At 33.5% G+C, this 24293-nt stretch overlaps 1 protein-coding gene across 30 annotated transcripts in view; it reads left to right on the forward strand.

The window, feature by feature from the left end:
* The window catches only part of by (focal adhesion protein tensin), a 449419-nt gene that overhangs the window by 376766 nt on the left and 48360 nt on the right, over positions 1-24293 (forward strand). The gene's annotated exons all lie outside the window — the stretch shown is intronic.

A 24293-nucleotide genomic window follows, 5' to 3' on the forward strand; every position in this document is an offset into this window, starting at 1 on the left:
CCGTTATTCAACGACGTAAAATTCGACATGCCTCAAGGTCGCTACAAACCTAACTAAACTAATAAAAGAATGTACGAGATTACAGTAGGTGGAACGCTAAAAGAGCAGGAAATATTGTGAAGAGGAAAACCTTGTAGACGTAACACTCTAGTAGTTGGCACCTGATACAACGTCCCCTTTCCCCGCACCTATTGCAAAAGACCCACCGTACCATAGGAAACCGATAGGATTCGGGTCGTCCCACGTCCAATCAACTAAACTAAAATTATATTCGGTCGTTTTCGTTGCAAACTAACTCCGGCCAGCTTGCAGCGCGTTATTTCTGGATGGGCCGTGATCTATTTCCAGATAGCGGCGACTCAGTGTACGCGTGTGTGCGGCGCTGGTTGTGCGACTGATCACAGAGAATACGGAATTGCCGACGCCGTCGATTCTTTTTTGTTTCGTCGGCTAGATCTAACGTGAAACAAGAGCCTTTGTTGTTGCGTAAGACAGGTGTGATTGTGAGCAAGTGGTGGTCTGGGACTGGAAGCATTCACGCTTGATAATTACTTGTGTAAAAGATTGTTGGGTAAGGATGAATTCATCGTGGATTAGATCTGTTCATGTCTTTGAATTGAATTTTATATTTCTTTCACATTATAATTTTTTTTTGAATATGATGAAGAAATAAGATATTTTTGTTAGTCCTAGTATTAGGACTGTCTTAATTATATACTCTAACCATAGAGTAATAGAGAAAACACACATACGTCCAGTATCGCAGTTGCGGCATTTAACAGCCCTGACATCTTTCATTGACCAATTAAATTTAGATAAAAAACAATTTTATTTCTAAAAATAAAAATTAAATAAAACTGAAAGTAAATATATATGTAAATATATATATTTTTGATAACATCTTTATTAGATACGCTTAGTACAATCTTAATTATAAATTAATTTATTACTACATTTCATTTGTATTTGGATTAATTCACAAGCAAGACGAGTGCCAAAAAATACATCAATCTGTATTCCTCAATTATAAAATTATAATAACTTATACCTATAGTTTACACGAAAGGTATACACTTTATATAAGGTCGTAAGATTTGGTTCGCCTCAATCTTCTGACATCCTTCGCTGTCCAGCAGCTGTATTGCTTTCGCGTTAGTATGATTTAGTAATCTTCTTTCGTGTTTCAAGACGAAATCTTCGTTAACTTCGTAAATCCATTTGATTTCCAGGTCATCGTGCAGTCTTCGTTGGTTTCGTAGCGATAGGCATTGGTGATCAATCGAAGAACCTTGTTTTGACAGCGTTGGATGACTAGTTGATTTGAATTTTTAGTGCAACCCAATATTTTCACCCTACTTGTCCAAATTGGCTTTATGATTGTCTTATAAATCAACTTATGAATATGTAAATATGTCTACATTTATTTACTATCTGTGCATCCAGGTATAACACTTCCTAAACCAAGGAATATATTATATTGTATTACTAGCGACCCGCCCCGGCTTCGCACGGGTGCAATGCTGATACTAAATTAAATACACTACAGAAAAAATATGAACGTTGTATATAAAAACATAGCGGCCCGCTCCGACTTTGCACGGGCATAAAATATATATGCCTATGTCACTCAATGAAAACATGATTAAAATCGATCCAGTATTTTTGGTTCATTCATTACTGCCCTTGGCCTGCACGCATTAAATTTGGAGTAAAACAATTCCTCTTCCCCTATACTTACTATGAAGATTTCCTGCTATCTTTGGAATATCTAAATTCATACAATTTTTATTACATTACACATTTTTAAACGCAAATTTTAAATTTGTAATATCTCCGAAAATATTTGTTTAATTTACATGCTGTAAGGAACCATATTGATCTATATTAATTGCACACTGTATTTAAGGTACTTAATTCGATAAGGATTAATGCCGTATTGCTTAAAATAGCTTCGTAAATAAGCCATTTTCTCACGTAAAAAGTAAACAATAAAAATGGTTAATGTGGGTTATCCCTAAAAGATAAACATATACCATCGCGGACTTTGTTGTAGACCTTTTTATGGTGTACAATACTGTTGTACTGTTGTACATTAATTTGATCTAACTCGTAGGGTTAGGCAGCGTTTTTGCTAATTGCTAAATAAGCCTAAAAAATAGGTTAATTTACGACATCACGTTAGAAACCTCTAAAATTAGCAATGTTGCCTTAGTATATTATGCATGAATTGTACATATAAACCTTCCTCTTGAATCACTCTATCTATTGAAAAAAACCGCATCAAAATCCGTTGCGTAGTTTTAAAGATTTAAGTGCACATAGGGATATAGGGACAGAAAAGGCGACTTTGTTTTATACTATGTAGTGATATTGCTTATGTTATAGCTTATTATATTGTACTATTATTGTATTGGTGAACTAACGACTAATAATTTAATAACTAAACCGTATAAAAACTAAACACACTCTTCCATACGTAAGGCACACTGTAATTGGCGCCTAAAATAAAAATAAATACACCATAGAAACGAACCACATAAAGTCCTCGCTGGGAAAAAATTTTCGTCGAATGAAGATCTGATCGATGAAACTGAGGCCTATTTTGAAGCAAATGACAAATCGTACTATAAAAATGGTATCAAAAAGTTGGAGGGTCGCTATAGTCAGTGTATCACCCTTGAAGGTAATTATGTTTATTAATTATTTTACTAAAAAACTGTGTTTTACTATGGTCGGGGACTTTTCAATTGACCTGTTATATGTATTTTTATATATTTATTTGTTTTTTACTTCTAGGAAGTCTATTTTGTCAAGAACCTAAATAATAATCACTTAACAAGACAATTTTCGACATATCATAAATATATGGTTTATAATTCACAACAAAAGCTGACTAATGGATACCATTATTTCAGTTTAGACGCAAATCTGACAGTTTATATTCTAAAAATATGCCCGACCGTAAATTTACCACGACATCTAAAAGTGTTTTAACGTGTCTGGTTATATATGTTACTATGATCTAACCCATTACATCAAGCGTTCGACAGCATGTTGTTAAACACATCCCAGATATTTTTGATATGTCTTATAATAAATACCGAAGTGACGTAAACATTTTAATCAAAAACTTTGTTTCTGCGCCATTATTATCCAGCCGAATTTATGTGAATTAATGAAAAATTAAACTCGAATATTTTTGTTTCATTAATAAATGCATTCATATATGTTATAATTGATGGTAAACTTTGAAATAAATGAGAACGATTTTTCTTCCTTGTTTTTGGAACTTGAAATTATTCCTCGTACAACTGTCACTATGGATAAATAAATAATAAATATTGTTATTTCGTTTTATTTTTAGAGTTTATATAGGAAAATGTTGGTTCTTATTAATTACTTGTGTTTATTTGGTTTGATTTTGCTGAATTACAAATTAACAGGTCAAATGAAAAATCCCCGGCCTACCATAGTAAAACACATTTTTTTGGCAAAATTAGTTTTTGTATTCAACATAATTCCCGTCAAGGATGATATACTGATTATAGCAACCCTCCAACTTTTCGATACCTTTTTGTAGTACTATTTGTCTCTTGCTTCAAAAGAGGCCTCAGTTTCGGCGATCACCTTTTCATTCGACGACATTTTATTTCCAGCGAGCATTCTTTTGAAATCTGAGAAGAGCAAATAGTCGCTGTGGACCAGATCTGGGGAATTTGGTGGATGACGAAGCAATTTGAAGCCGATTTCATGGAGTTTTGCCATCGTTTTCACTGACTTGTGACACTGTGCATTGTCTTGTTGAAACAACACTTTCTTTTTCTTCAAGTGCGGTCGTCTTTCGGTGATTTCGCCCTTCAAACGGTCCAATAACGCTATGTAGTAGTTGCTGTTGATGGTCCTTCCTTTTTCAAGGTATTCAATGAAAATTGTTCCATGCGTATCCCAAAATACACATGCCATAACCTTGCCAGCCGACTGTTGGGTTCTCCCACGCTTTGGAGCGGGATCATCGTGTGCAGTTCACTCGGATTATTGTCGATTGGACTACAGAGTGAAATGATGGAGCCATATTTCCTCCATTGTCACAAATCGACGCAAAAATTCGGGTTTATTACGCTTGATCATCTTCAAATACTGCTCCGAATCATCAACTCGTCGTTGTTTTTGGTAAAAGTGAGCTCGCGCGGCACCCACTTTGCACAGAGCTTTCTCATACCCAAATATTCGTGAATGATATGGTGTACACGTTCAGTGGTTGTATTCATATCATTAGATTGTCTGCTATTTCATTTAATTTCAATTTACGGTCATTCAAAATCATTTTGTGAATTTTTTTAATGTTTTCGTCGGTAACAACCTCTTTTGGGCGTCCACTGCGTTCACCATCTTCGGTGCTCATTTCACCACGTCTACACTTAGCATACCAATCCTTGATGGTTGATTTTCCTGGGGCAGTGTCCGGAAACTCGGCATCAAGCCAAGGTTTTGCTTCAACGGTATTTTTTCCCCTCAAAAAGCAATATTTTATCAACACGCGAAATTCGTTTTCATCCATTTCTTTCACAATAACAAAAGTTTCTTCACACAAAGTATAATAATTCACAAACTAATAATCCGACAGGTGTCAAATTTGTACACGCATTTTTTGAGTATTCAGATTTCGCAGATTTTGGGTAGCGCCATCTATGTGTCAGACCGAGGACTTTTCAATTGAACTGTTACCCTTTCTTCCGGTAGTCAACTCATGTTGCTGTTAACCAATTAATAAAATGCATGTTTTATTCATAAAAATGGAAGGGCGAACTTAATGATTGATATTTTGTAACATTTACTATTTTTCGTACCACGCTAGATATAAAAAGGTATAGATATTGAACTGAAGTTATTTTGTTAATCTTGACTGTACTAAATTAAACTTATTTTTTGTTTGCGATCTAATCAATGAATCACTCAATGTTCAGTCCCAGTGGAAAACAGGAGCCAAGTAACTTTCATCTGTATGCCATAACTTTGTTATAATCATATGAGAAAATAGATCATTGATGCTATGTGTGTTTTAAATTTGTTTTGGGTATTTGACCACGTTTACATCTTGGCAGCCATATTGATAATATAATTGTTATTGTAAATTACTAAGCGGCCACATTACTAATTACTTGACTGACTGTTGATACCCTTAAATCTTTTTATATGTCCTAATTTCTGATGTACAAGCATTCGCAATATTCCACAAGACTTTAATGTAATATTTTTGTATTATATTATGCAATTCAAACCTTTTAAGAGAGGATTAACCAAAGTTCAATACACTACGAATTTTGGTGCAAAATATTCAGTGCTTAGTGCTTAGATTGCCCAAGTAAGAACAAATGTTTTAAAGTGAATTAAAAATCACCTTCAAGGGGTTCATTTCATTAAGGAAACAAAAGCGTAATTATCCGAATAAATATATTGACTTAAGGCTACTTAGTCAAGAAAATTTAAATTTTTTTTTGGTTTATTAGAGCTCATGGATTGAAGTATATACATTATTCGGCTAGTATGTTTGATTTAGGAAGTTGTGAAGTGGATTAATCCTATACTAACGGGGGATCAGGATAATCAGGAGTCGAGAAATTGCAACTTTAGACCGTCAAATGCAGATGTTCCTATATGAACAAACGAGGCAAGGCAATATCTAGGTCTTTGAGCTATCTTTTTTTTTATCTCACGATATTGCCACGTGAATAATATAACATATTTTTTATCAAACATCTTTAATAAAATGTAAATTTAAAACCTTTTAATTGTACGCTATTTAATGATCGTCTAAATAGAACGTTAAAAATAATATGCACCATATACTTTTGAATAAAACAGGTAAACAGAATTTTAACACAGAAATACTTTGCTTTCAGTATAAGAAAACAAAAAGCAAGAACTCTAATAGATCATATTAAATTGATGGCCCTAAACAAATATGAAAAAGGGAAAAAGCAGAAGAAATATATATTTTTATATATGTATATTAAAGTCTCCCTTTACCAACTATGGGTTTATCTGGACTGGGCCTAAAGTTTAACGTGGGCTCCGAACCACGGTCCTCAGCATTAAGCCTACCGACTGGCGAGTGACCAACTTTAGAAATCATCCCAGAAGACATCCGGTCTTACCCAGCCTGGTTACTGGCGTGACTGGGATCATTTTCCTTGTCGGATTTTACACTCTCGCCTAGAACATTCACAAATTTTAAACAATCACAAACATAAATTTACGACCATGCCCCAGCAGGATTCGAACCCGCGGCTATCGCAACAGTAGGAGGACCGTCCCATCGCCTTTACTACCAATAAAATTACTTTGAATGGTCCGTTTAGCCCCATCTGGATGTTGGGAATAGCAAGACATTTCTCCAGAGCCCCCTAGTGAATTGTCTGTCTCTTTGGTCTATTACTCTATGGTGATAATCTTCTCCGAAGTATCAAACCTTAATTTATTAAATACCTTAATCAATTGTAACATTGTAACAAATTATTTCAGCGTTCACGAACCCGAGTACATGTAGATAATAAATTTCGACCACTTGGCAATTCTCTGCGGACTTAATTTTAAAATCGTGATCTTATACGGTCAAGATACTGGACCACATGGCCACTTTACAATCTCCCACACACGTTCGGTCGTACCGAATCATATGCCAGCGGATGGAGAGAAAGACTGACCAATTCAGTCAGTGAAGTGCGAATGACGTAAAAGGTTCACGGTATCCGTTCGATCAATAAAGACAGTGGAGAAAGAAAAAGTTATTCTTTTTGTATATTCGGTTCATTGAGATTTTGATATTTAATATGAACGTATGATTAATGGGCTTCATTAATGTCAAGATATACATTTTACGAGATGATGGTTCTGGCGATCGGTGTACCGGAAATTTAAGTGGTGGGATAGGAGAATTATACGGCGATAGATAATGTAGTCAGTAAGAAACTTTGAATAATTCGCCTGACTCTTACGTAATTTAATCTAACATTTATGTAATAATTGTTTTAATATCAAATAAAATTCTATAGAAACAAATGTTATCAAACCTTTATAACGTATATGTATGTTATTGGTAGTTTTGGTTTAATTTAAAAATAGTCATTTACTATCTTAATATTGTTCCTAAAGTCGAGATCTAATATTTTGGACTCAAATTTAATTAGCGTTTAAGGTTCTCCCATTGTTGTACTTCGTATCTCACTTGGTATTACTTTGGAAACCGTTTAATTTCTTCGCTGTCCATTGGTATCATTAAGTCTTTGTTAATACCCTCATTTCTTAATTATTTCTCATTTCTTATTTTATTGTCATACTCCCATATGAAGTGCTATGGAAGTTAAAGGTATTCTATTTTTATGAAGCTGTAAATTGTATTGAACAGTATACTACTGAACTAGTCTCATAAACATTTATTTTTCTTGTCTTAATCCCATTTCTGACTGATAATATCACTACGGTTAAAGGAAGCGATCAGAATTTATTCCTAAAGTTCACACCAAGAATGTCTCAAACCTACAATGATGATGAATTTGAGTGTTGTCACTTGAGAACTTGGACATCAAGCCAGCACTGGAAATATTTCTTTTTTCTGATATTGTTAATTGCTGTGCACCTTCGATTAGTTTACTAGTTCTTAAATGACCATTGTTGGATAATAATAATATATTATTTAGTGAATTCTTATTGGTAGAAGTTATTATAGCCAATTAAAACAATCTAACGTAATTGCTTAACAATTGTTTTATTGCATATGCACATTATCTTATCTCGTTGAATTAAACAAAATCTGACTAAAGCAGAAAATAACAAAGTTCATATTAATGTATTCAAAACAGGAGGTATTGCTTGATTATCGACCAGGTGTTGTTTTGTCCTTGTTATTGTGTATTTGCGATTTGATTTATTGATGGTCTGAAGCGCGAGTATTTTATTGTCATACTCTCAACCTTATATTTGCTCCAGTAGTTTTATTTTTCATTATATTGGAGGTACAATCAGTTTTTATTATTAAGGGGTAATAATTTATAGCCCGATGAAAGAATGAAATCGCTAATCACTATTTTTGATAACCTCATTTCTTAATATGTAAATCTTAGTCCATAATAATCAATAACATTGACGGACAATGAAGTATGAAATGTGCATACGGTACGAAGGGAAAGTAACGCAGGTCATACCAGCTTATACCATAATAGTTGATTATACCAAAAACACACTAACTACAAAGATATCTCCCATAGTTTTTTATGATTATGAATTGTTGATGAGTATTGTCACTTGAGAACTTGGACATCATTTCCTTTCTACAATATTGTGGATTACTATCCATCTTTGATTAATTTACCTTTTCTTAACTTCATCATATATCACTATTGTTAGACAATAAACTACTGCAGTATTTATATTATTTAGCGAATTCTTATTTGTAGTTCTTATAGCCAATTAAAATAATATAACGTAATTGCTTAACAATTGCTTTAATGCACATGCATATTAGCTTGTTGTTTTCCTAATCATAGCAATTTATGGCATTAGTACTAATTCATGGTTAAGTAAAAATGTATACAATTATCTTATCCCGAATTAAAAAAAACTGTTTAAAACAGAAAACAACAAATTTTATATTAATGTATTCAAAACAGGAGTTATCGCTTTATTATCGACCAGGTGTCCTGTCCTTGTTAGTGTGTATGTACGATTTGATTTATTGATGATCTAAAGCACGAGTATTTTATTGTCATACTCTCAACCTGATATTTGCTCCGGTAATTGTATTTCTCATTATATTGGAAGTATAGGGTGGGGCAAAAGTCCCTGTTCTTGTGACATATATTTATCCATAATAAAATTTGGACATCTACATAACACAATGGTTAAAACGAAAAAGTAAAAAGGTAAACGTTAAGCTAAACGTCACGTAACCAAGATGGCACGCAATCAAAATGGTAGCGGGACTTTTCCCCCACCCTACACAAGTAATTTTTATTATCAAGAAAGTAATTGTTAATCACAATTTTTCGCGATATTTCTGAGTATATGCAAAGGAAATAAATGTTCCATATATAAAGTGAAAACTCAAAAAGTGGGAAGTGAAGAATACATGCCGCGACATAATCGCTAATATATCAAGGTTTTGTTGTGGATAGATACCCAATCGTATGATACGACGTCTTATATCAGACAATTCTAACTTGATTTATTGAAGGTATTTCCTTTTATCGAACTAATTGTGTTAATATTATACGACTGATACGGCACTGGCTATTTTTACAAATAGCTCTGGTGTCTGGTGACGTGATATGACGAGCGATGAGTCTTTATTACGAGGTATTAGGTATTGCCGGTTTGGTCGGTCCAGTATATCGGCATATCTTTCTAAACACTACCTAAATACTCTTAGGATAAAATGAAAGTTTTTTTTTAAACTGCATTTTCTTGAAATTGAAGTAAAAAGTAAAACTTCCTGCAAAGGCGATTTACTTCGTACAGATTCAGACGTTTTTAACGCAGTGAAAATATTTTTTGTTCATAGAAGTATGACGAAATGACATATACCTGGAAAGTGAAGCCTGTCAGTGAGACTTCAACATAAAGTTGGTTACATATGTACCAGAGTAGATTGAATACATAAGATTTGTTATAAACCAGTAGTGGCTTATTCCAGAAAATTCTAATTGATATTCGATTAACTTTGGTAGTCTCCGCCTAATTTTGCGACGTTGCCATTTACAAGAAGTAGAGAGATAGAATTCAAAGAACTACCACAGCCATTTTGGATTTTACCCTGGTACTAGTAGTTCTGTTTTGTAGGGTTAAACATTTTATTGTTTATAGTTTAGCTGTTTTTGTATGGTTCATATTTTGATTATAAATGGTAGGCAGTAATAGATAAATCATTTATTTGTGAATATTGTCAAAAAATCTATTATAACACTTTCAAACCTAACAGATATATGGGGATATTTCGTCCAGTTCCAGCGTATCCATAAAATTTTTATTTTAATTTTGCGAATTGGATTCAATTATACTTTAATTCATTATATTTTAGGCATAGTTGACCCTTCAAAAGTAAAAGTACAGATAAATATGACCCAATGTTCTTTATGTGAGTATATCTCATAAAAATCACAGCTCCTTGATCATATGGCATTAAAACTAAACAATAATCATTGAAGTTTGATTCGCTTGAAGATTTTTAAGGTTGAGGCTTCCTATTTTGGTAAAAAGTATTACTAATATTCTAAATTGAGCGTAATCGATCAGGAATTGATAAAAATGCATGAAATCAAAATATGATTGCAATCAAACTATCTGTGGATGAAATCCGAGCAAATTTAAGCAGTAACATTTTGAAAAAACTAGAATGTATTGACTTATAAAGATTTATGTAATATTCAACAAGAAAACCAGTTAAATTATACAGGTACAAAACATAGAAATGACACTACAAATGTTGAAGCATGAACAAATGAGGTCAAATATATAGGATGTGTTTATATATAAGCCACAATCTTAGTTTCTGGGTACCTAGCCTACTTTAAAGAAAGAAAATTTTATGTTAATCATAATAAATGAAGGACAGTATAATAAATGATGGACAATACGTGTATATTCTACAAACAGGCCTTCAGGTTCAAGTAAAGGTTCTTCATATTACATTTTTTTATATTACAGTGGACGAGAAATATACCAAAACATTTTAACTTGTAATCGATTATTATATTTTATTATATTTATACGATTATTATATTACACAAACAAACGTAAATTTTTCGATAACTGGCAACGTTGCAAGTTCAAATCATTATGCGCACGTCAGGATTCTCCAGAACTAGATCCTTATTTGTAATCCTTTAAATTTCATTCAATATTTATATCATTCGTTTTAAAACCATATTTTCAACAAAAATAAAACACAGAGAACATAATGTTAGCTTCTAAAACTGAAATCTTGATAATCAGTAATATTACAAGCTTTACTTTACCATTATTTAATTATCAAGGTCGATTGTTTAATATCGTCAGAATGAAACGTTTACTTATGTTACGAACACCCAGTCGCTGCTGTACTACACAACAGGTGTACCATTTTTTTCTCATACCCGCGGGGGCCCGGTTCATTTATCACAAATTATGCACTCGGTGCAATCGATTGTGCATCGAATAAACACGTCACATGACGATTGTTTCCCAATAAAATCCAGCCCGGGCTTTCGTGACGATACGTTATTTATTTAGATGACGATTCCGTCGTGTTTGTCTCGATTTAACAGCTACTGACGCGTTACAGTGGAGTATTATGTTCGTTTTCGTTTTTTAGATCAAGGTCGTGAAATGTAGACCAACCTCTAATAGGGATAAGTCCGTATGTTATGCCATAGTAATTCCTTGCAACTGTTTAATTGCTGACTGTTTCGTTTTTAATGAAAAGTCTAACGGGTGACCTTGGTGAAAACCGAGAAACTGTACCGCGTAACGTACCATTCAATAAAGCAGTTCTGTGATACATTAACAAGTTAATTAGTTATATATTCGATATACAAAGTTTAATGCAATTTTAAAATTAAGTTCCAATTTTCAAAGTTTATTTAAAATAGTTAAAAGGTTTTCAAAATGTTTAAGAAATACCTTTAAGTATTTTTGAAAATATCTCGATATATAAGTATTTTTGAAAATATCTCGATATATCGGTTAAAAAAAAATAGATATTTTTTCGACATCCCTAGCCTCAATACTTATCTTTCCGACGCAATTTAATGGCCAGAAGGAGCCCTTATTATCTCGTTTCTGCTCGAAATAACTGATTAAAGACAGAATCAGCTCCTGACTCATTATTATCACTAATCACTAATGTTTTGAAGAGCTTTGCAGGCGTTTGGGCAACATGGGCCACTACTACCAACCCAAATCGAATTTTATATACTGCTTCGATTACACGACGCGTTAGACAGCTTCCTATCTCTTTTTTGAACTGGAATAAAAATAAGAAGGAAAAATCCACGCTGAGTTTAAACCAATTTTGCATTTTTATCTTGAGTTTCTTTTTACCATCGAAAGTTTATCTGGACTGTTCAACGTCGGCCGAACCACGGTCCTCGGAATTAAACCTACCAACTGGCGAGTGATCAACGTAGAAATCATCCCAGAAGACATCCGGTTTTACCCAGCCTGGTTACTGGCGTGACTGGGATCATTTTCTTCGTCAGATCTTACACTCTTGTATAGAACAATCACAAATATTGAACAATCACACACATAAATATTACCACCATGCCCCAACAGGATTCAAATCCGCGACTATCGCAACAGTAGGAGGACCGTCCTGTCGCCTTTACTACTGCGCCACCAAACCGGCCACATTTTTATTGTAGGCAATATATTTGCCGTCATGTAGGAGGTGTATTGGCTGTTTTATAGTTGTGTAGAGGCTATATGTATTCTTATACCGATAATGTCTTCAAATAATGATTCGTAATAATAAAAAATTCAGAAAAATAATGATTAAAACGGATAATTATAAATTCCTCTAAATTGCAAAATGGTGATTTCGGTCTTAATAACAGAATACAATCATAATAAATCATATAAACTACACCCACTTTATAAAATACGATATTAATCTATTTTTCGTGCTGGCTACAAATTTCCAATAATTCCGAGACAGGAAGATAGATGTCGCCTGTATAAGAAACGGCAAGTGAAAAAAAACCGCTTTTATGAATGGACCCGATAGATACGCCCACAGCTACTTGAAAGAAATAAAATGGGATGTCACGGTTTATTAATAACGCACAAAAACCTTCCACGTAACAGCCCGTAACATCCGTAAAAGGTAATAAAATTTATTGGAACATACACACACACACACACACACACACACACACACCTATGGTGTTGTTTTGTTGTTTCTCGCGTGACTTTGCAAATGGATTTCTCGTTCCATCGATACGAATTGCGTCCGCCCACGTCCGACCACTTTTTACTTCATTGATCCGTGTATGATTAAGACTCACTCGCGCCGCTTCCATCGCGTTATCTCGTTGAATTATGTGGTACCGCTGACCTAGATGGTGGCCACGAGCTGATATTGTTCCTTAATTGAATCCGTTTAGGCTTTCACCCGGTTTGGTTCGAGCCGTCGAGGGTTTCTTTTCTATGAAATTGCTGTTAATCGCTTCTGCGTCGATACTATATCATGCACTTTAATTATTTCTTGGTCAGGGCGTTGTTACTGGTCATTATCGACTAACCTACAACATGTTTTTACAATGACTTTAAACTCGGAACTTATCCAGAAGGATTAATTAGTCTTTTTTCGGTCTCTAAAAGAATAAGACTTATATATGTAGGGCAATAAATGGCAAAATAAATAATGCAAATAAGCGTGCGAGATCTTAATATAATATATAACGATGGACGGATAAATAAATAAATAAGTAGAGCATAATGAATAGAGAATAATAAGTATAAAATAATAAATAGAGAATTGTAAATGAACAATAATAAATAGAATATGAGAAACGAACGCTAATAAATACAAAATAATAATTGTAACATAATAAATTGAGATTTAATAAGTAATAAATGATAAATAAAAAGAGATAACTAGGAAATTCAGTGAACAAACTCACCGTTTGAAAGAACTCAGCTTGGACGGCACAAAACGCAATAAAATAAACTGGACGATGAGAACGTAGTGACTCTGGCCATCGCGTCTTTAGAAATGGACTTTTATGAAGTTCTAACATCCCTAGAACGTGCCCACATCTGGCAAATACAACCCCCGAAGAATAATCAACAATGTTGCGATTCATGGTATTTCTGTTAAGTATTCGAAACAGTGACAAATCATAAAAGATGCGGCAATCCCGCCTAGTTCCTTTACATTATAGTTCAAACTTTAAAAAACACTTCAACGACCCAAAAATATCGAACTACGAGATGGAATTTATGATTTCCTTGAATGCTACATGTCTGTGTCTGTATTTTAGGAAAAAAATTCGATAAAATATAAACAAATAAAAGTCGGTTTTACATATATTTTACTGTACAAATTCAAACTATTTTCCTGAACTCTTTTTGTATTCGGATATTATTGTCTGTATTCTGCTCGTGTTTTTTTGCTTTAAACAAGTACTTATTGAAAAAAATCGCTACAATTTACATTAATCAAAATTTTTTCTATATTTTTGTACAACTTTTTACCTATCCTTATACATCTATCTGGTAACATTGCGATACCATGTCAATAAATGAAGTTGGTTTAACATTTGCTTGTTGGTCCATTTTCTTCAGCATTTCGAAACCTCCAAATCTGTCTATATTAATTTTACGTTGCGGCCAAATGACAAAAACTTAATTATATGACTTGGCCCGAAATATATCTCGATGGTAGGTTAAATTGGAGACATCATATTGGTAAAAAAGCAGAGCAGATTAGATTCAAAGTCAAGTAACTAAGTCGAAATACTCGGATACTCTCAACTTGAACTAAAATTAAAGAGATTGGTTTATCAGTCAATAAAGCCAATGGATCTATAGCGAGCACCCAAAACAAAGTTCTATGATTAATAATACGTAACCAAAAAAGAGCTGCACGATGACCTCGAATTTAAATGAATACACGAAGTTACCCAAGGTTTGGTCTTAAAATATGAAATAAGTTTGCTAAATCACAGCAACGTGGAAGCAATACAGCTACTGGACAACACGCAGGAAATCAGAAGATTGAAGCGAACCAAACCACACGAACTTATTTAGTGTATAAGTGTATTCTTGACTTTATCTTAAGTAAATTAGTTTGCGAAATACATACTGATGTATTAATCCCGTTCTCGCCTTCCTTGTCTATTAATGTAAGTACGAGTACAACAACAAATATTTTACTTTACTATAAGTAAAAAACGCGATGCTGAAACGATGTTGTCACCATTTTTCCTTCTTTTAGATCTTTCTCATCACATGTAAACATCTGGAAACAGTTGATTGACAAACTGCTAAGCTGTCTCACAATTTCTTAGAAGTTTAAGCTGGGTTCCCGTCCAATAAGTCTTACAATCCATTGTCTTCGAACTTGTTTTGTCCTCCAGACCATTATTTGTACTTTAACTTGCTTGTGCTTAACTTCTAAATCTTTAAAACCAAAATTAACAATTGGAATATGACAACAGCGTCATCATCAAATTTCCAAAAGTGTTGAATAGGCTCCAGACAACAAAAGTAATGAATGTCGAGAATCTAGTTTTGACATTACATGATTAGTGTGTGTATACACTAAATAACTCAATATTACTAAATGGAAACACGTTATTTTATGTAGAGAAATGTCAAAATTATCAAATTTAACCGTTTGGTTAGGTTGTTTAATGACTATATACATTTATACTTCGTTTTTTTTTTCAAAATACACGTAATGACATAATAGTTTCTTTTCTTTACGAAGTCATAATATGACGCATTTTTTCAACCTGTGTGAGGCAACGATAATCATCTGTAGTCCTTGGTATCGTTTCTCTATACCTATTATCTTAACAGTACAATTTTATTAGCTCTGCACTAGCATCACTTAAGATTATTATTTATTATAATATATATTATATTATATAGATATTATTTATCATAACTGCAACGACAAGTTTAGAGTGAGGAGATTTCCCATTGCTCAAAAATATAGTCACATTTTCCTTAAATACCTTTATACCCGTCATAGTTTTGAAATTGGCGTCGAACATCAATTTACAAATATGAAATCCAACGAAAAATCTCTTCTTCCATAATAGCATGTGATAGATGAGGACATTTTTAGCACAAATATTTAAAGTAATTACAAATTATTTCATTAAAAATTAAATATATTGTACAATTGGACTGGACACTATCAATGACTTCTCGTAAATCCAATGTATTTCGTTAAATTACCTTCTTTGATACGTAATAATACTGACTTTGGTTGGTTATAAAACGCCTTTCTTTTGCATTCGAGATGAAAAAAAAATGGATTCAATAATAATCCGAAACATAATGAAGATATCATTTTCACCGGCTACCTGTTCGGATTGTATTATTCAACAGCTCGAATATTAATCCGCGATCCGATCTATATACACGGTGTCCGTCCGTCCCGAACGGAAGAAGGTATTTTGTGCGACCGGTGAAAAGAATCCGTCCAAATATGGTGGTCAATTAGTAGTTTAAATATGGAATATGGCGAGATGATGAAGAACGAAAAGAGCTCCTAGCGGAACCAACCGATATTGAATTCAAACGGTCGCAGGGGCTCCGGGCAATGCCGTTTTTGTACCGGTACGACTTTCTTTTTTTTTCTTGTATACGTATGTCTTTTTTTTCGCTTGATATGGGCGATGTCCTGCATGGTTGTGTCGGAATGTTTACGTATATCCCAAGTTCTTGGATATGAAGAAAGAACCGTTAGAGAAGTTTCATTTATGCGAGAATTAACCTGATCGAAGATCCTTGTACAAATATATATGTTTTTGTTAATTATGCTTATTTTAATATATAAACTATATATTTTACATATAAATCTATGTGAGCATAAATAGGGTACATTTTTGTCAAGGTCGCGGCGAGCCAGAACGTTAAAAATCAGTCGAGTACACGACAAAGACACACGAACAAATCGACACACGAACAAAATCAGTCGGACCGAAAATAACGACTGAAAACAGTCGAATGAAACAGTCACTGGTAAAAAGTAGTAAAATCGGTCGAACCAAAAATAGCGACTGAAACAGTGGATAGTAAAAAGTAGTCAATTACTAAACGGTCGATTTCAGTCGATGGTTCCCAACACTAGTCGTAACAGTCACAATACACCACAGACAATACATATTTTGCTTTACTATAAATAAAAACGCGATGCTGAAAGGATGCTGTAGCCATTTTTCCTCCTTTTAGATATTTCTCAGCACATGTAAACATTGTCTTCGAACTTTTGATGTCCTCCAAACCATACTTTGTACTTTAACTAGTTTGTACTTAACTTCTAAATCTTTAAAACCAAAATTAACAATTGGGATATGACAACAGCATCATCAAATTTCCAAAAGTGTTGAATAGGTTCCAGTCAATAAAAGTAATGAATGTCGAGAATTACGTAAGACTTTCTTTTTTTTTTCTTGTATACGTATATCTTTTTTTCGCTTGATATGGGCGATGTCCTGCATGGTTGTGTTGGAATGTTTACGTATGTCCCAAGTTCTTGGATATAAAGAAAGAACCCTTAGAGAAGTGTCATTTGTTCGAGAATTAACCTGATGGAAGATCCTTGTACAAAGATATATGTTTTTGTCAATTATGCTTATTTTAAATGGTATTATTTGTTTATGACTTGCTTAAGCTAGATTATATAAAACTAATATTTTTTCTACTCTTAACTTTCGTATACTCAATTAACGACAATAATTTTGTAGACGTTATTTTATTACATACTGGTACACTTAGGTACTCGGAGACATCGAACATTATTGTTCGCCCAATTTTCTTGTATACAATAGTAATTTAAAATATAATAAGTAAGATATACACGCAAGTCCAGTCAACGTTTATGTTACTACGTGTTTACCATTCGACAAAGCTATTTTGGAAAAATATCGAGTGGGTTTTGGGATATACAAACTTGAATAAAGACAATAGCTATCAGACCAAACCTTAATCATTATAAAGAAATCATTTAATTATTTTTAATAAAACTTTTAGGTTGGTATTTCAAAAGTTTAAGGTATTCTTTTTTCTCCGATCTATTGATATTTTTTCGGTGGCCGACAGTGAACTTGAATTTGACAACTGAATAACTTTTGCAGGATGATTCACTTACATGTTCGAATATACCAAACAGCATTGTATCTATTTTTAACTAATGTTAAATTAAAAGGAAAATATTGTCTGGTATTAAAACGAATTTACCAAATGCAATAGGCAATACATCTTGATGACGTGAGTTCACTGTTACTTTGGATAAACTCTAATTTACTATATACATATTCTCGTTCAAACATGTATGTCATAGATCTAAATTATCGAATTTAGTATGAATTCAAGTACCGTACTCGAATGGTAAATATCTATTTGTGTTTTAAGAAAAAAATATCGAGAAAATATAAACAAATAACAGGTCAATTGAAACGTCCCCGGCCTACCATAGTAAAACACATTTCTTTGGCAAAATTAGTTTTTTTATTCAACATAATTCCCGTCAAGGGTGATACACTCGTTATAGCGACTCTCCAATTTTTCGATACCATTTTTTAGAGCGATTTGTCCTTGGCTGCAAAATAGGCCTCAGTTTCGCCGATCACCTCTTTATTCGACGAACATTTTTTCCCAGCGAGCATTCTTTGGAGATCTGAGAACAGGAAATAGTCGCTGGGATCAGATCTGGACAATACAGTGGACGAGGAAGCAATTCGAAGCCAAGTTCATGGATTTTTGTCATCGTTTTCACTGACTTGTCTCACGGTGCATTGTCTTGGTGAAGCAGCACTTTCTTTTTCTTCAGATGCGGCCGTTTTTCGGTCCAATACCGCTATGTAATAGTCGCTATTAATGGCCCTTCCTGGTAGGTAAGGTAGTCAATGAAAATGTTTCCATGCGCATCCCAAAATACAGATGCCATAATCTTGCCAGCCGACTGTTGCATTTTCCCATGCTTTGAAGGGGTTTCATCGTGTGCAGTCGATTGAAATGATGAAGCCATATTTCATCCATTGTCACATATCGATGCAAAAACTCGGGTTTACAACGCTTGATCATCTTCAAACACTGCTCCGTCATTGTTTTTGGTCAAAAGTGAGCACCCACTTTACACAGAGCTTTCTCATACCCAAATATTCGTGAATGCTATGATGTACACGTTGATATCTGTAGAGTACTTCATTCAATTTCAATTTACGGTCATTCAAAATCATTTTGTGGATTTTTAAAATGTTTTCGTCGGTAACAACCTCTTTTGGGCGTCCAGTGCGTTCAACCGTTTTCGGTGCTCATTTCATCACGTCTAAACTAAGCATACCAATCCTTGATGGTTGATTTTCTCGGAAGTATCCGGAAACTCGTCATCAAGCCACGTTTTTGCTTCAACTGTATTTTTTCCATTCAAAAACCAATATTGTCAATATTTTAAAATTTTTATATCCATTTTTTTTTCACAATAACAAAAGTTGCTTCACTCAAAATGGTATACTTTACAAACTAATGATCCGACAGCTGTCAAATTTAAACACACATCTTTTGAGGGTTAGGTTTAACTAAAAAACATATGGACTTAATTCTAGTATCGCCATCTATGTGTCAGGCCGGGGACTTTTCAATTGACCTGTTAAAACTCGTTTTTACATATATGAATTAATTTTGCACATAATCAGTAAACTCTTGACAAGTTGAATTTATAATTTAATAACTTATATGAACTCTATATGTCTCTTTTTTTAGAATTAGACCCATAACTGTTATTAGACCAAAGTTGGCTGATTAATGTCGTCGCTAAAATTCCCCATAGCCATATAAATCGAGACCGATGGCATTGATCATCGATCAAACTCTGCGGTTGCCCGTAATAGCCCATGCACAGAAATCTCCGGAGATTATAGGTAATACCATCGGCGCCACAAGACTCCGATCTTCTCAAGGTCAATCGACAGATAATTTCGTTCCCAACTTTGGCGGTCGTCGGGTTCTTTTCCGAACGATTTATATGACTAATAAGCGGGCCCGAATATTAATCCGAGACAACAGGCGTGATATAACCGAGACGGAGTCTCGAGATCCGTTCGTCGTCTTTTGTTCGTTTGTGTTGGTGCTTTTTACTCCAAGCATTTTGTTAATGGATTATTAAATACGTTTCCTATTGCATAACGATCGGGCGTCAATCAACAGAAGCTCCGTAACGAAAGGTCTGGTGGGTTGCCGAAGTTTGATTGAGAATCTAACATGTTAAAAAGGTTGGATTTGTTCACTGTTTTTTTAATGCTGTTCATAATCGTTATAATTTGAAAACATTACCTAACAAAAAATATCAATGTTTTAACTGTTGTATTGTTTTTTTTTTCTCAAGAAAGAAACTCCTTTACGTTATCGGTACTTGGATATACTGACATCATCCTGCAGAATATTCGATTGAGGTATAATGGAAAATTGAAAATGCGCATGAGCAGAACTGAATTTGGCGAACATTCGTGATGAACAGGTTTCGAAATTGGTTCAAAGTCGTAGTGGGCATGCACTTTGCTTAGTCTCAGTGTTCACCACAATGATTTTCAGCGCTTGGCGCTGAACAGAACGCAGTGCCAGGAGCCGCGGATCTGGCCAACAAATTTGAGCGAACGTGGGAAAAATTGGGGGGATTATGAATGACATATGTTTTAATTTCGAGAAAATAACCCTGTTTTTCCTTGTAATTTAATTATTACTATAAAGATGTCTTTGAATGAAGAATATGTGTTTTATATCTATTAATGATTAATAATAATTCATATAATTATATAAAAACTTCATAAAAAACACGAAAAATTAAAATATTTATATTGATATTTAAATTTGATTTCTATCTTGCAAATGGTAATTACAAAAAAAAAACGTGTCAAAATTATGAATTGTTTTTCTTATCTTTCATTGAAGGTAATTACATTTATTGATACTCTCCATAGTATAAAATTTGTGAAATAATATGGAAAATGTATTTCACAACTGGTGAGAGAAAAGATGTTTAATAACATAATAATTAAAAGATGTTAACCTCATATAAAATAATTATTAACAACATGAAAATAGTAAGTTTACCAACTAATTTTACCTAATTCTTAAAACAATGCAAACTTTTAAAATGTGATGAACAAATCAACATATAAAAATAACCACCCATTAAACGCACTATACTCAACAATCGCTTCTTAACTTCTTTCCAAAAAGAACCATATCTTCGACCTAAAATACAAAGTAAAACTCATTAAAAACAGCAGTTTTAGAGAAAAGAGTTCCTTGCCTATGTTATTCTTTAGACAGCAGATATATCACTAGTTTCAAGATGTTACTCCTTCATTGTTTCCAAGATATATCTCAAATGTACTTCTTAGCAAGTTTATATTTTACTTTATAATTTGAAAAGATAGCATAATATCATCTTATAACGACTGTGGCTCTTCCATCCAAATCATCTTGCACTTATCAGCTTTTATTTATTCAAACTACTTATCCCGTGTGTCTGAAATAATTTAAATCCAGTTAATAAATATTTCACCTTCAAAATAGTAATAAAATATATACCAAATACATTATGCAGTAAATACAAATTCATACCTGTTTATATAATTAATTTCTGTCCTTATCATTGACGGATGAATTGCTTGATGACTCCATTTATACATTTTGTGCGACCAAAAAACGTGGGTTCCGATCCAGGGTCGTCAGCGTTAAACCTAAGCACTAGCGCGTGTGCAACTTAGAAATCATTCCAGAAAACATCCGGTCTTACCCAGCTTGGTTATTGGCTTGGCTAGTAACAATAATAAATAATTACAAACATAAATTTACAACCATGCCCCAACAGGATTCGAACCTGCGACCATCACAATAGTAGAAAGATCGAGGTCTAGCTTTGATTGTGGCTAAGAATTCCAAAAGCGCAATGAAAAAGTCCCCAAAAAAAGCTGGTGCTTTTGCCTTTACAATTTTTTAATGTATGCAGTCTCTTTTTGTTACAAAAATGACACTTTCCTTTCTCTTTCTCCACTAGTATTTATTTGGACAACATCATAGTTATCATGCAGTTCCGGGGAATAGATTTGTAGACCCATTTCTCCTATGTAAACTGTTGAAAGATTACTTCGTTAAGTTTCGAACAAAAGATAATTCATCGGGTCCACTTCGTTCTTCGGCGAACGGTTTCCCTTTTGTTTTACGAGCAAAAATGGCCGATCATAATTCAATAGTTGTTAGTCGACCATGACGCCCACTACTACCAGTTAATAAGAGAAAAATCGGATGCAATCACGACCCAGACGTGGACGAATGATTTATATATCGCCTTGAAAGCGAATTAATTTGCGATAGTTTTCGCCGGCACTATCGATTTGTTATGTTTTAATTATCCAAAAAATTGATAATCTCAAATGTATATGCCACCGAAGAAAATATCATATTCTTGATATATTTGACTGTAAATATATTTTATAATTAGTAAATATCTAACACTAAAAAGAGAAAAATAAAATATTTTTAGCAAGAAAAATTAAACCGACTTCAAAAACTAAATAAGGAACTCACTAAAAATTAAAAAATCATCATACTTAGAATTTTAATACAAAAAAAAACGTTTTAAAATAAAAATAGTAAATCATAATAATAATCGTTGTAATAACTTAATAAAAATAAACAAAAAACTCATTTAACCTGTCTATTACACGTATTTTATATTCTACTATATACACACAATTTAGCTTAATAACCTACCTCAATCTATTTATCGCCGGCTTAGTGGCGCAGTGGTAAAGGCAATGGGACAGTCCTCCCACTGTTGCGATAGCCGCGGGTTCGAATCCTGCTGGGACATGGTCGTAAATTTATGTTTGTGATTGTTTAAAATTTGTGAATGTTCTAGGCAAAAGTGTAAAATCCGACAAGGAAAATGATCCCAGTCACGCCAGTAACTAGGCTGGGTAAGACTTTGTTTGTTATGGCGGGGATTTTCAGTCCATGTGTTTGTTATAACGCGGAAATATATTACTGTTCGCAGAAAATTGTCGTTATTGAACCAACGGTATTGAACGTTCTGCATCCATATTGTCAAGTATACAAGATCTAAACTATTTTTAAGTATGAATTAGGTATTACATTGTTATTAAGCAATGCTCTTTCAAATCTTGGTCTACAGTATGAGACGCTGAATGAAATGAACAAACCCTTTTCAGCTTATATAATATGTTATCAGGTTTATTTATGATTATAGATTGAACTTTATTGCTGACTTCTGAATCATTATTTAGTCATTCATTAATAATCATTCAACAATCATTAAGAATAATTAAGAACATAATGCACGCCCGAGCTGTACTCGCCCAAAAAATGGAAAGCAATCCAATACCTGTATATGCCGTAGTGCATAACATATGGGAAATCCCAGTGGACAGCATAATCTAAGGAACTGCTTTAGGATCGACAATTCTTTACCATTTTATATTGCTTTGTTCTATTTCGTACTTGGTACGTTCCGGGTAATGTTTTTGGTGGTATTGAGCTACATCATTCTTACTATCCCACAGGCAAAAATAACAAGAGTATTTAGTGTATCCACCTTGCATTCCACTTAAAACACTCCATCTTGAAGCCTCCAATAAATTCCCACTTGCATTGCAGTTAATAGCATTTCAGTACTGTCGCAATTTTCTTTGAGATGTACTGAAATGTATAGAAACTTGTTTCAATTGTGTAATAGTATCTTCTAGACTTTTTGTTGAACTGTCAATAAAACGGCACCATTCAGTTATATGACAAGGAATACCTATTTCTTTAAACAAACCTTTAACGTCATGACAAAAATAGATACCGTCTTCCTTAATGAAGAAACAAGAAAATTCTTCGTGTCGTTTTCTTTGATGGGATATTCGAACATCATATCAAGTAAATTCTGTTGTTTTATATAATAAATCTGCTTTATTTTTTAGAAGTATCTTATGAACTCATTGAGATCTTCAGAGTTGTCGAAGTGTGGTATTTTTGGTTCAGATACAATTCGGAATATACTGATACAAATTAACTCCGTGATGGATGGCTACTTTGAGAGAGTTGTTGGTTTTCCAATATAATAACAACCTGTGTAATGACCACTTGGTTCCCTCCAAATTCTTGGTACTGCAAACTTCGTTGCTCTTTTTTCACCACTGTACCAGCATACAAAAAGACGTAACACATAAATTATTGGGTGGTTCCACACAATAAAAAAAGAAAAGAAAATAAACTCACCCTGCAGAACATATCTGCAAGAGTTACATGATACATGTGGTACCAGTACGTTTTCATACAGCCAGATGTACATTTTTTTGTCTTATTTTTAACAGGTAGATTGATCTAAGTTTGATAGGCCTCGCAAATCTTTAAATATAAGTTTAAATCGTATTTCTTAGAATATATTAAGTAAAACCCATGCGTAAGAAATTTCATTATTTTGTAGATCTATGTAATAGGTTAAGGTCCATTTTTTATTGTCGGTGAATAAATATTGAGAGCAGAGCACGTTTTCTTCTTGTTGTTGAAGAATA

The sequence above is a fragment of the Rhynchophorus ferrugineus genome, unplaced genomic scaffold, assembly GCF_030347505.1.
Source record: "Rhynchophorus ferrugineus isolate W39M unplaced genomic scaffold, kcgeb_rfMv2 rfM9, whole genome shotgun sequence".
NCBI classification, from domain to species: Eukaryota; Metazoa; Arthropoda; class Insecta; order Coleoptera; family Curculionidae; genus Rhynchophorus; species Rhynchophorus ferrugineus.